General features: G+C 37.3%; 1 protein-coding gene across 1 annotated transcript in view; it reads left to right on the top strand.

Annotated features, from left to right (window-relative positions):
• LOC124643668 (scavenger receptor class B member 1-like) overlaps nt 1–15182 on the top strand; it is a 70942-nt gene that overhangs the window by 5426 nt on the left and 50334 nt on the right. The window lies entirely within an intron of this gene.

Raw genomic sequence — 15182 nt, 5'->3', positions numbered from 1 at the left:
CAGGGCTGCGGGATTGTTCGCGCGAGTTACCGCGGCCCTTATGCATAAAGGGTTTAAGAAGGAACATGGTGGGTTTAGTCAGTAAGAGTCTGACACTCCCTCACGCTGCACCCACAGCGGGAGGGTGATTCATTTGATGATTTCTCAGAAAAATAGGCTGCTATGTCATAGTCACGATTACCTATACGTTATGTAGTGTGCTAACTAAGACATCTTATATGCATTTGACAGCTGTCAGTTTTCAAAGGAAAATACCGTTGTTTGTACTGACTGACAGCAACTGTCAAAGCTCCAAAAAACTGTATATATAAAGTCCGTATTGTGATTCCACAGATAATAATTCAAAGATGGCGTACTATTACATTTTAATAAGTATTTTATTACGTTACACAAGGAAATACAGTGTAATAGTAAATACGTTTTAAATAATAAAATGAAACATTTATTTATTATAATTATTTCTATTTTATATCCTATATTGCATAATAAAACAATTTTATATTATTATTCTGGTCGTAAAGTTATATATTTGTAATTGCGTTACATTATGATTACAACTGTCTAGTCTATAGCTACTTAAACTTATGTTATAAAAGGGGAAACATTTTTATATCGGGTGTGTCGTTCACAATCACATTAAATCCTATCGCATATACTTTATGATATTCTATGACGAATTGTAAAAAAAATAACCTAATCCATTCAGTGGTTTAACCACAGGAGTCATTTTTCGTTTTCATAATTTACAACATTATGTGTAAAGCAGAGATAAAGTTAGGAGTATCGAATGTTTTGATCAGTTGACAGCTGTCAGTTTTCAAGTGAGAATTTCAGTTGTTTGTAGTGACTGACTTTTATATGGTGTTCTAATTTTCGCACATTTTTATTGTATTTACTTTGTTTGAAAAATTCATTTTTTTTTTATTTTTACGTATTTTTCTTTTTTCTTTGTGTTAATCGTCATATTTTAACCAGTACATTAACGCATTTAATTTAATGTGATTGTGAACGACACACCCGATATATAGGTACCCTAAAGTCTCCGAAACTATTGAACGGATTAAAAAAAATATTTCACTGTTGTCAAGCTAGACTCTTCCCGAGTAACATAGGCTGTATTTATTTTATCCGGTTCCGGGATGAAGTTAGCAGGGAATGCGGGTAAAATAGTTAGTCTTTTATGAATACAATTGAGAGCAAAAAAAGAGACAATAGCGAAATAAATATTCAGTTTTATATTATTCTCAAAAGCCGTTATACTAGATTATTTAGTGCACGTGATTTAAAAATAAAGAGATTGCAAAAAAAATACTTTTTATTATAACCATATTAACAGTATGAATCTAAACATATACCTACTTGATTAGGCATTTTCACGTGGTTTTATCCGCGTCCCGTGGGAACTACTGCCCGTACCGGGATAAAATATAGCCCATGTTACTCGGGAAGAATTTTTTTTAAATCGTTCAGGAGTTCCGGAGGCTTGAAAACCAAGCAAAAAAGGTAGTCTTAAATATAATTTTGATAGCCTTAATTGACCTTCTTAACTCGGATCCTGTTAAGGTTAACATACCTACTAGAAAGATCGACTACCTTCAAGTATTTTTTTTTATAAATGTATTTTGTCCAATTTTAAGGCACGCGAGTTTAAAGTACGAGTTACCGGAAGATATGGGCAACGGCCTATAAAATGTTATGTAAACAAAAATAACTCTTTATATGAACCTTTATTATATATTTTTTTTTGTTTAAGGCAAAGGTTTAAGAATGAATATTTTTTATTTTTAGTTGTTATTTTTAAATTAAACTATAAAAAAAAAAAGATTTAAAAACCTTTTGACGTTTACATATTTTTTTAATGCCTAACATCGTAAAGGGTCATAGTTGCTTAACAAGACGAACTCAATTTACTTAATATCCAATTTTTTTTTAAAAATACATTATTTATAGAAATAAAAAACAGTTTCCGAATTGAGAACCTCCTCTTTTTTGAGAAACCGGTTAAAAACCTCGACCTAGAGGCTTGCCGTGTCCCCGCGGCTTACTCTACTTAAAAAAAAATAAAAAAAATCACGTCCGAGTCTCGACTCATTTTGTGATTTAAAACAAAAACCAGTTAATCAGAATAATTAACAAAACTTGATCGAATATCTAATTAATGAGCTTAATGACCACTTAAATCAACTAATTGGCAAATTCAAATTTTGGATTTCTTGAAAACGAGATTCGCCCGCGAACCATGGATTAAAAGTAGGCTAACCGAAAAAGGCCTATTTTTTCGGTTTCACCCGCGTCCCGTGGGAACTACTGCCCGTACCGGGATAAAATATAGCCTATGTTACTCGGGAAGAGTGTAGCTTTCCAACAGTGAAAGTATTTTTCAAGTAGGTTCCATAGATTCGGAGCCTTTAGGGTACAATCAAATAAAGAAATATTTCCTTGTTATTACCTATATTAGTAGGTATAGATGAGCTATCTGACGGTGAAATTGTCTTAATCTGACTACTTTCTTATGGCGAAATTCATCCACGCTTTGACCTGGTGTCTTTTTGTTGATATTTAGCAGTTGTTATAAAAGACATAAATTAGAAAGTCGAAAAACCGATCATGCAAAGCTATCGTGTTGCCAGGGTAACTGGGTTGAGGAGTTCAGATAGGCAGTCGCTCCTTGTAAAACATTGGTACTCAGTTAGTCAGTTTAATGTTTGTTTACTTGTAACTTTGAGGTGCTCGTGGCTCGTGGCTGAGTAACAGCCACGGGTTGATTGATCAAAGGTTAAGCTTAACGCGGTCCTTCCGGAGTGACTTATGTCATATGAGTCCCTCTGTGTTTCGGAAGGCACGTGAAATTCGGTCACGGCTGTCATTTGAACATCTTTCTTAGTCGTTATAGTCAGAAGTTTGACAACCAGTCTAACCAAGGGGTATTGGGTTGCCCAGGTAACTGGGTTGAGGAGGTTAGACACTGGAAGAGACAGTCGCTCTATATAAAACACTGGTACTCAGCTGCATCGGGTTAGACTGGAAGCTGACCCCAACATAGTTGGGAAGAGGCTAGGCAGATGATAGCTTAGTTGAAGTTTCAACTGTACTTTATATTTATATAATATTATGTATGAAATATGTATAATAAATACAAGAATTCTGACGTATGCATGTAATGTTACGGTCAGCAAAATACTCAACGTCATCGTAATCTTATAATTGTCGTGTCGCTTCTAAAGGGAAAGTTTCCATTGTCATTCGTCAATTTTAATGCATATTTTTTAAAAAATGCATTTTTTTTTGTTATGTATAAAATGTGTCAGTTTTTGTCTTTTTCTACAAGCTGTCTACATTTTTTTTTATTTTATATCTACTTACCAAAAATTACGGTATTCCAAAACCATTTTTCTAAATGTTTTTTTTTTTTTTTTAATAATAAATTCTATTGTTTTATTTTGGAAAGTAAAAGATTTTCACACAATATTAGCTGCTTCGTATGCTTTAAATTCTTTGGGTCACTAACCTTTTCAAAAAACTTAATTACACTAAACCAGTTTCAAATAGTTAAAAGCCGTTTTACCATTTGTTCCCCAAATGAAATATAAAAGAGATTATTAAGCGTAACAAACTCTTAGAAAACCATCCAAGTTTTTAGTACCTATTAAGTTTTTTTAGATCTTTGAATTTTTATTTTCTTCATATTAACTTAATTTATTCCTTAACTTACCATACCATACCAAATCAAAATGACTATCGTGTTATCCTATGTCCTACTTTGAGGTCTATAAGCTACCTTAAAAATATAGATAGATAGATATACCTACTTTATTAGGTATACCAATTTTACATTTTTGTTCTTAACCAAGTTAAAGTAGGTGACATAAAAAATCTCGTCTTTAATATTATTTTTAACGTACATCAGATAAATAATACAATGGAAACTTATAATGACCTTTGATAAACCACCGTGCAATGCGTCTTTGTCAGCAATCGTTGCTAGCATAATAACTTATGGGGCATTTTTCAAAATGCCTGTGTGTACACTAAAAAATACCTGTGTTACTCGGGAAGAGTGTAGCTTTCCAACAGTGAACGAATTTTTCTAATCGGTGCAATAGTTTCGGAGCCTTTAAGGTATAAACAAACAATAAAATGTTTCCTCTGTATTAAACAAGTATAGATTATTATCATTCAAACGGATACAGTATTATCCTTTAATTATAATTCAGGTCTGCGTCCCAATATCTTTTTCATATTGAACAATAAGGAAAAGTCAAAATCAAAATGATGTCACCACATTTTGGAAGTCATATTGAAAATATTTTGGGTCGATATTCTGTTATTTTTTTTTATGATTTTGAAAACGGTTAAAACGACAAATTAAGTCAGTTTTAATTACATATGTATTACATATGTGCTTCTTGTAAAGCACTGGTACTCAGTTGAATCCGGTTAGACTGGAAGCCAACCCCAACATGATTGGGAAAAAGGCTCGGAGGATGATGTATTATGGAAGTGAGCTGTTCGCACGTGCAGTGACTGCATAAAATCGGTCTATATATCTGAGGGCGACTGCACGTGCTGCTGCCGCTTCGATCCAAAACATACAAAGCAGTAGTCCAAAACAGGTATCAATGTAACTTTTCTAGGTTCTTATGTACTTTCTAAGTATATCTTGGACAATAATGACTCTGTTTCGGAGACTACTTTAAACTTCCCGGCTGTCTTTAACATCCTTGGCGGTTGGATACGGAAAGTCAGAAGCTAATAAGTCTGACATGAACTGACATCAGTCTTACCGAGGTGTACTGGGTTAAGGTCAGATAGGCAGTCGTTCCTTTCTGTCCTGCGTCCAGTTAGATTGGAAGCCGACCCCATCATAGTTGAGAAAAGTCTCGGGAGATGGACATACAAACCAGTAAGTAGTGCATCTGTGGCACGTGCGATCGACAGTTGCAGATTGATTCCAAAAAGTCGCTCTATGTATTTGAATGATCAACTTAAAGATATTTTTAAATAATAATTGGCTATTGTTCTAAATTCACCGTTACAATGTCATTAATTGACACAAAATATCTAGTCATACTATTATCTGTCATTCTAAATAATACTTATATTATCATATTATAATACGTAATGTGTAATAAAGTATGAGACGAGAACAAAATATATTAAGGTTTTTACCGAGCGTTATTCCCCATGTGAATTCGCGAGAAATAATTTAGGCAGGTAGCAATTTACATTTTATTAGACAATAGCTTTTCGCACGGTTTTGCCCGCGTGCAATTTTAGCTTTCTGATAAAAACAGAATTGGTTCTGTAGACCTAGAGGCCCTTTATAACCTCTACAACGAAACTCCTTTATAATATAAGTTTAGATAATTCTGTAAAGCCGTGGCGGATCACTAGCTTTTGCATAAAAATTATACAAAATTACAATAAATTGAGTTTTTGACACACAAACGTAGAGTCATACGTTTATTTTCGTATAGACAATGTAAGTTAAATATAGTGACTTTGATTGAATAGTGGATTAGTCATAGCAATACCGAGACATGTTGGAGTCTTTACCTACACAAAGGGAGTTCCAAAAATGGCATCTATTAGTAGTCCAACAATAAAACGGAACATCCGTTGTCTATTTTTAAAGTCGATTCAATTATTCACCTTTGATTATTTGAGTGTGAAAGTGGACTAGGTAAATGTGCTTTTTTTATAATAATGTTTAATCAACTGACATATAAAGTTTTTTTTTTCTATTATTGTTTTTTTTTACATGTCAATATTTAAATTACATGTTCAATAAATAGATACAGAGAATAAAAAAAACATTATCATCAATTTTAACAAAAACAACATAATTATCTTCCTAAAAATATTCCTAGTCAGATTGTCACCCTACCGATTTTTAACTACGTCCTACAGCATGCACATAATCTCTATGACGCTTACGCTTTCCGCGTGGAAATCGCATCGTAGGCTGGAAAATTTCCTTCAATACCTTGTATTAACTTTAATGTTTGTTTACTTGTAACTTTGAGGTGCTTGTGGCTCGTGGCTGAGTAACAGCCACGGGTTGATTGATCAAAGGTTAAGCTTAACGCGGTCCTTCCGGAGTGACTTATGTCATATGAGTCCCTCTGTGTTTCGGAAGGCACGTGAAATTCGGTCCCGGCTGTCATTTGAACATCTTTCTTAGTCGTTATAGTCAGAAGTTTGACAACCAGACTTGCCAAGGGGTATAGGGTTGCCCGGGTAACTGGGTTGAGGAGGTCAGATAGGCAGTCGCTCCTTGTAAAACACTGGTACACAGCTGCGTCCGGTTAGACTGAAAGCCGACCTCAACATAGTTGGGAAAAGGCTAGACAGATGATAGTGATATGTGGACACTAATGTCTGATTAAAGGTGAAGGAAAGCATCTCGAGGAAACTTGGACTATAAAGTCTGAAATAACCAATCCGCATTGAGCAAGCGTGGTGATTAATGCTCAATCCTTCTCCGTGTGAGAGGAGGCCGCAGCCCAGCAGTGGGACGATACAAAGGCTGATGATGATGACTAACTGTGTAAGATATGGAATGCTATTATAGAATTGAATATTAACAATGTTAGATAGTTTAGTTACATTGATATCCGTAACTACCAGACAGATCGCGTGCAGCTAACTACATTGTGAGATCTATGATAAATACCAGAGATGTGACGTTAATTGCTATAACAGAACTACATTTCCCATATATGTATCGAGACATTTACATACAAAGTAGGATTTATTTGCATGTACATTAATTCTACTAGTTGTTTTCTGCGGTTTTACCCGCGTTCCGAGGGCACGGCTTCCCGAATATAAGGTTTTAGTATCACCAGAGTTTCGTGGGAACTACCACGCGCATACGGATAAAAAGGAGCATTCAGCCTCCCCTAATAAATGCGCCATGTAACACTTATAGATGCTTTTTAATCGCTCCAGTAATTTCTGAACAAATTACTCAGCTTTAAGTATATTTAACCAACCGTTTTCCTGCGGTTTCACCCGCGGCCCGTGTGAACTACTGCCCGTATCGGGATAAAATATAGTCTATGTTACTCGGGAAGAGTGTAGCTTTCCAACAGTGAAAGAAATTTTCAAATCGGTTCAGTAGTTTCTGAGCTTTTAGGGTACAAACAAACATGCAAAAAAACAATTATCTGTATTAGTATAAGACGACTTTGTCTCCAATAAATAAATTCTTAATACTCTATTCTTAGTAACTCGACAGTTAAGTATTAATTAAAATGTTAGACTTACATATTTTTGTGGTTTCCACTTACATTGTAAAACTATGAGTCCTCTAAGTTATTCTATTTTATCTCCTTGTTAGTTGGAAAAATATACGTTTCTATAGAGAACTGAGTCATAAGGAAACTAGGTATTTCACCCGAGTCCCGTGTGTACTTCTCTCATCATCTTCCGAGCCTTTTCCCAACTATCTTGGGGTCGGCTTCCAGTCTAACCGGATGCAGCTGAGTACCAGTGTGCCACAAGGAGCGACTGCCTATCTGACCTCCTCAACACAGTTACCCGGGTAACCCAATTCCCCTTGGTTAGACTGGTGTCAGACTTACTGGCTTCTGACTACCCGTAACGATTGCCAAGGATGTTCAATGTCGTGTGTACTTCTCTACGTAACCGAATAAAAAGTAGCCTGTAGCCTTCGTTCATAAATAGGCTCTCTAACAATGAAGTTAATTTTCCAATTAGTCTAGTTATATCCTGAGACAGGCGCGTTTGGATAATCAAACTCTTTAGCTTTAAGTATAATATTAGCAGGTACAGTATAAGTACAACCCGTGCCGATAAAGAATGGGATTAGAAATCGCGACAGCTGTATTTACCTCTCGCTCATACACTATAACACATGAGCGAGAGTTGAATACAGCTGTCGCGATTTCTAATCCCATTCTTTATCGGCACGGGTTGTAAATGCTCATTAATTCTTTGGTCATATTTGCATTTTAAATAGTCTACTATGTCACTTAGGGATACCTAGTGTAGAATAGCTCGAGGATGGATAAATAAATAAATCCGTTCAGTAATTTTGGAGTTTATCCCGAATAGACAAACTCAGGAGAATAGTTTGATTTATAATTTACTACGATTATTTACTGGATATACGATTTAATGGATGCTATTATGAATATAAACCTTCCCCTTCAATCGCTCTATCTATTATAAAACCACATCAAAATCCGTTGCGTTGTTTTAAAAATTTAAGCTTAGGTACATGGGGCTATAGGGACAGAGAAAGCGACTTTGTTTTATTCTACATATCTATATGTTGTGATGAAGTATTCGGGGAACAAGCCACATCCCATCTATAAATTGACCTCGATTTCCTTAACCCCAGTTGTTGCTAAGGCAAGGCACGAATTTCCTTATAGATTTTTATAACCTGTGTAAACATTCAAAAACATGATTGATTTAGTTAATGGATTAAATATTTGAAAGTTAATTATAAGAGGTCTTAGCGCGAAGTCATTTATTAATAGATTTAATTTATTTAATTTACATAATGCATTTATGTACTTAAACGTCTGACTCAGTTTTTTATATAAAACCACATGACTTTACTTAATTAAAAATACGTACTTACATAAGTTAATTCTGCGCCTGATCTCTCTCCGGCGGTGTCGGATTGCCGTCCCATCGCGCTATGAGAGTGAAGGAATGCTGAGTGCACCTGTGTCTGCGCAAATGCTCGTGCACTATAATGTTCTGCGCAGTTCACGCTGTTCCCGAGATTCAGTGAATCTCGGGAACAGCCGCCGTGGACATCAAAAGATTTAGGTAACAGACTTGCATCCGTTAGATCCCGTGGAAACTATTTCATATTTTTCGTAATTTGGTAAGCCGACCCCGACTTAGTTGAGAAGCTAAGCAGATGATGATATGTAGTTGTTTTATACAAACAATTAGTACTTTAACAATCAGGAAAAACTGAAAACATTGTTGCACAAATAAACGTGTTCTTTTCTAAGGAAATCTATAATTATTAAAGTTAGGTTTTATGAAGTATTATTTTGCTGCTACGGAATATGTTGTTGATTGCTAAGCAATTTAAATTGATTTTTAAATCGCACGTGTATCATAAGTATTTTGTCTAAAAAGTAGCCTAAAATTGTGTCTAGTTTCATTTTAAAAACTTCGTTCCAAACACCGAAATAAATTAAGCTGTTTTTCCGTGAAAGAACAAAACTTCAGGTTGATACCTATATCATTAACTAGCCGTTTTCCCAAGGTTTCACCCTCCCGTGGGAACTAATAGTCTACGTTACTCGGGAAGTGTGTAGCTTTCCAATAGTGAAATAATTTTTCATACAAGTTCAGTAGTTTCGGAGCCTAATAAACAAAAAAAAGTTTCCTCTTTATTATATTGATTAGTAAAGTTATCATAAGTACCTACTTAAAATTAAAAACCTTTTCATACAGTCATTTATACATTTAAAAATACACCTTAACTGATTACATAATAGACTTAAAACATTACAACAAAAAATGTAATAAAAAAAAAATTGCTGACAAGCGTTTATCATATTTCCTTTTTATTCTTTATATTTAAATGTCTAAGTTCGTTATAAAGGCACTTAATCATTGTCTTACAATTTTGATTGGTTAGGTACTTATAAATTAATAAAATGTAGCAAAAAGTGTCTATGGTAAAAAAAAAACTATCAATTTGTAGATATATGACGCGCTTTAAGATGATATAATACATTTTTCTCGTAGTAAAAAATTGACACCCGGATTTATGGAAAATATTATTTATTATGTATCTATTTAATTGATACCGACTTAGTTTTTTTTTTATTGTTTTTCTATTTGTACTCTTAAGTGACAAAATAAAGAGGAAACATATATATGTATTTGTGTATATACCTACCCTAACCCCGAAGGCACCAGAACTTCTCAACCGATTTGAAAAATTATTCACTGTTGGGATGATATACTATCCCCGAGTATCATAGGCTATATTTTATTCGGATCCGAGAAGTAGTTTCCTCGGGACGTAGGTAGAATTTTTCAGTAGTTTTGGCGAAAAAACGGGACGCACATATGGAGTTCCTTTCACATTTAGAATATTAGTAAAAATTACAGAGTAAGAAAAACATTTTTTATGAAGTTTTTACTCTCCTACGAGATTTCATTATCCAAATCACTCGAAGTGCATATTTTATTCATATAACGAATAAGGCACGTAAATATCAAGTTTTTAATTTCCGAACGTGTGACATAGACTTACACGTGCAACTGATTCATCCTCTTTCGATTAATTTACCATAAATTACTATTTAATAATCTGTGTCTATTTTAAACGTCAAAAAGAGAAGCCATACTTGGATCTTGTATCTTGCTTGTCATTTTATTGTGCGCTAAATAAATTAAAGAATTTGAATATTTATACATTTCCTGGGTTTTTGATTGTAATTAACTGTATTTTTAAATAGTAATAAATTGGAGGAAGATTTATTTACTTTTATTGAATTATTAATGTACACACTATACATATATACAAACTTAAGCTACTTATCTTTATACAAAACTATATACAAAATGTATATAAACATAAAACATAATATAAAAGAGCATCGATCAGGCGTCGAAGTATTCCTCCGCATCACTGTCCTCCGGAAACGTGCCCAGAAGACTGGCTGCATTGCCACGTTGAATGGCAATGCTAATTCTTTGTCCAAAGAATAAGCCAGCCCTCTGGTCACGCGAAGCGTCGACAAGCTTTTTCGCGATGTCCTTGTAAAGTAACCGCGAACTCGGGCCCCACGGTCCGAGCGTTTCGACCCCAAACGGCTCAAAACTATAATTTCCAATAAGGTTATTATATTTGCGCCGCTTGGTGGTCTCTGCAGAAGCTGCAGCCGCCCCAGCACAGACTGCCGTGCTAGGAAGATGTGATGGCGCCAGGGTGTCGACGCATGTTGCGTCCCACACCAAGGGCCTACCCATCTTCCATGGCAACAACGTCATACCATCTGGCCTCTTTCCATCGTCACGTACCAGTCCATTAGGCTCTAAAACAGCTGGTACGCCGGCGGTGGAAAGAGCACGACGGATAATGTCGTTAATGCTGGCATGCCGTGCAATACGACCAGCACTTCTGCAGCACGACAGACCATGGTGCCCGAGGCTGTCGACAGCTTCACCGCAATGGCAGCGATGCGGAGCAACACAGGGAGCGCCTAATCGAAGGCATGTAGCTATCCGGAAGGTGTTATCATCCAGCATAGTGCCTATGCTGGTTGACGGAATAACCTGCAACCATAGTCCAGATTCCCATACTCCCACAGCCAGCAGGCGAGCACGCTCGGCAGCACCATTACACGTATTAAGAAGATCATTCCGTGTGATGCTGCAGAGCGGCCCATCCCACTGCCTCTGAGAGGAGGGGTCACTGGGCATAACCGTATTTGGGCAAGTCATTTTCCAAGCATTCAACGCATCGGCCAAACACGGCACCCCAAAGTCCACCAGTGAGGAAGATAGAATTTTCCTAGTGAGACTTGCGGTGCTGTGGACCGAGGAGAGGAATGCCGGTAAACTAAGACTGGAAATTTTGCGGACGCCGAGGCCTCCCAAGCGAATAGGCAGTGAGGCCTGTTGCCAGGCTCGGTCGTCCAGGGCCACATTTAATATTAGAGAAAGGGTGTTCCTGATAATTTTGTCAACTTTATCTAATAGGTTCGGATGTTTCCACAAATGAGAAGAGCGAAGGATATAAGTAAATTTTGGTCCGAAACAACAATATCGAATAAGGGTATATGTCGAATGTACATTAATTTTAAGTAACCTGTCCGAAATGTCATTGAAGTTTTGAATTTTTTCCTCTATAAAAGAGGAAAAAGAGTCGTCATAGATCGGAGACCCTAGTAGGCGAAGAGAGGCTTTCTCAATGATTTTTAATTGCGGAGCTATGGTATGAAATTTTGAAATAATCGTTTGCCTATGAATGTTGGTGTCAGGAATGAAAATTTCGCATTTCGAAAAGTTGAGTGTGAGACCGATTGATTTGAATTTTTCTTTTAATAGTGTAAGATCATTGAGAACAGTCTCTACATCGCCTCCTAGGGTGCCATCATCTAAATACCAGACGTTAAATTTTGAATTTAGCTGACGAATAATTGGATTTATAGCTAAACTAAAAATGACTGGCCCAAGAGGGTCACCCTGTTGACATCCAGCAGCAGATTCGAGAAGATGGTCTTTATATAATAATTTGGAAGGGTATCTATAACATTGCCAAAGGAATTTAAAAACTTTAGGAATTTCTTTTTTTGCTTCTGTCAACAGAATGTCCCTGTTTACGGAGTTGAAGGCATTCATGACGTCAACCTTTAAAATGACCTCCCCTTCATTACTATGGAGGAAAGTCGTTAATGCGTGTACCGCAGCCTCACAGCCCCCTTTAGAACCGAAACCTAACTGTAGGGGCTGGAACTTGCTGGCCAAAGATTCGCTGTAATAGGCACAGCTTATTTTGGCTACGATACGTCGGTAGGTGCTACCTACGGCAATGGGACGAATGCCGCCATCCTTCTTGCGTAGGGCGCATAAGTTAGCCCCATACAAGACATCGATGACGGCATCGTGCACATTGCCGGCGAGCATTAAATTTATAAGAGCTGTCAGCTCCCTCAAAAGCGACTCACCAGCCTCCCCGGCGCTTGCACTCGTTAAGTCTTTTAAATGTTGCGGCGTCAAGCCATCGAGGCCCCCGGCGGAGCCGCTCCTGAAGGAGTTGACAGCCGAGCGCAATTGGATAGCTGTAATGTACAATGGATCTGTATCATTGGGGTCGGGGAAGGAGAGGTCATTTGCTGCGGCCGGGTGTTTACTCTCCAGGGCTGTAAAAGTCTCTGGAGAGTATGGCGCGACCACATCGCTGCTAAAAAGTACCCTAGCAGCCCCACTTATGTCACCTTCCCCTAATTTGGATTCCACATGATGTAGAAGCCCTTTGTGGGGTAGACGTGCCGGTAATTTAGGGTCAAAAGAAGAAATAGTACTCATACAGTTTTCTTTAATTTGGGCTGTTAAAGTTTTTTTAGATGCCAAACTTTTTTGAACATGTAGAACCCTATAAGGGAAGGTTAATAACTGTTCCCAGGCACGTTCAGAGTTCTCTCGGGCAGCAAGGGATATGCATCGTGCTAAACTTTTTGCAACCGACGGTCTTGCGCCACGAGGAACTCTCTTCAGAATGGGCACTGAATGTTTTAATTTGGAAAGTTGTTGCCAAAGTGGGGTAAGTGTTGTAGCTGTCGATGTGGTAGGTACAGTTTGAGAGGCTGAGGGTACACCGCGGGCTTTATGTACTTTGCCATAGTGCACCCTCAAGCCTCGTTCACCTTTAAAAAAAACGTGCCTGTGAACAGTGGGGACATCTCACTGAGGTATCCAACGATGTGGTAGGTTGACTGTCTTCCGCATCACTACAGCCGTTTATGCTGTTCATATAAAAATATAGGTACTTACGAATATAAAATATTTACACTTATTTATTACTTAAAAATAAAACAACACAAAAAACTTCACAAAAAAAATCCACTAAAATCAAACTGACGTATGTCAGCGAACCAGACAGATCGGCGCAGTCGCGCAGGGCCGCGACAGGAGGCGCCGCTCGGCAGGGCATCGCGCTGCGTCGCGGCGCGCCGCATCTTGGCTGCAGCCCTCTGTGATTTTTATTTACAGCCAAAACTTTTTTATTTACGTGCAAAGATGGAGAGGCGTGTGGTCGCCAAAGCGGAGCGAAGTAGTCCAAAACGATTTACTTCAAAACCTTTTGATACTTAAATACGTAGGTATCATATTTGTGTATTTGAACGGTTAAATAATTAATTATTTAAATATATTTTGGGAGCACACCCTTGACAGTTGCCACAGATTTGTGTCATCGCACGTGCTTTTTTCGTAATAAATTAGTTTTTTAGCAAGCAGGTGTTGAATTTTTGAAAAAATTAGCCGTTAATTACTGATTCTCAAAACTGTTTTGAAAGGCCTTTTTGAAGGCGTGATAGAACACAGTAATTTTGTTTTTCCTTCTTCGGTTGTTTTACTAGGTATTGTTGTAGAATTATTATTCCAAATAAGCCCTAGTGTCAGAATTTTCTCAAATCTTGACGGCCTCTGACGTGGGTATGTAACAACGACTGCTACTGAGTAGCATTCGGGGACGCCGGCGACACGTGCCCTCCCAGACACGGGGGTGTAACACCGACAACTTCCAAACTCCGGCTACTTTGTGAAAGTTTCTTAGACCCACAGAGCTATTTCGGCCCGACCGATCGAGCCTAGGATTCCTTGGGTCATTAGTTATTTTGCAATCAATGCAGAAATTTCATAGATCACCATCTAAGTACCTACTGAAGATGAAAAAATACCATAAAAAACCTTGCAATACTCGTACACAATGTTTATAATTGTTTATCTTACGTAAGAAATAACTTGTTTACTTTACAAGGCAGAATATTCCGCTAAACCACTGCAGTGGAAATACACCACAATTATAATTTACTAGCCGTTTTACCGCGGTTTTGCCCGTGTCCCGTGGTAGCTACTGCTCGTAGCGAGATAAAATATAGCCTATGTTACTTGCAGACAATGTAGCTTTATAATTGTGAAAGAATTTTTAAAATCCGTCTGGCAGTTTTTGAGTTAATCCTTTACAAACAAACACTTTTCCTCTTTATAATATTACCATAGATATGTATGTAGTCGAATCATAGGTTAATGCAGGAAGATTGTATGGTAGACGCAAACTTGTTAAGTACCTACGTAGAGATTAATCTAATTATCCGTCACTTAGAATGACCGTGAGTTCAACTATAAACCAAGGTGGTTCAAGTCCATGGAGAACAAATGACTAGCGGAGATGTCATAACGGAAAATCTCCTAAGAAAGTAGCGCGACAACATGCGGGTGTTCGGGGGACGAGAAACGTTACTAGCTCCACCCTTACACGCCTTCTATGGATAGTTTTCAAAATAAAATAACTAATTAATCAAGACCAATCTTTGACAGATTAGTTTTGCTATATTAAAGAGTACGAGTATGTGGTGACGATCTCTCTCCAGTCGTGTCGGATTGTCGTCCCATCGCGCTATGACAGTGAAGGAATAGTGAGTGCACCTGTGTCCAAGCAAATG

This window comes from Helicoverpa zea, chromosome 28 (genome assembly GCF_022581195.2).
Source record: "Helicoverpa zea isolate HzStark_Cry1AcR chromosome 28, ilHelZeax1.1, whole genome shotgun sequence".
NCBI lineage: Eukaryota > Metazoa > Arthropoda > Insecta > Lepidoptera > Noctuidae > Helicoverpa > Helicoverpa zea.
This window is presented reverse-complemented; position numbering and strand designations above follow the sequence as displayed.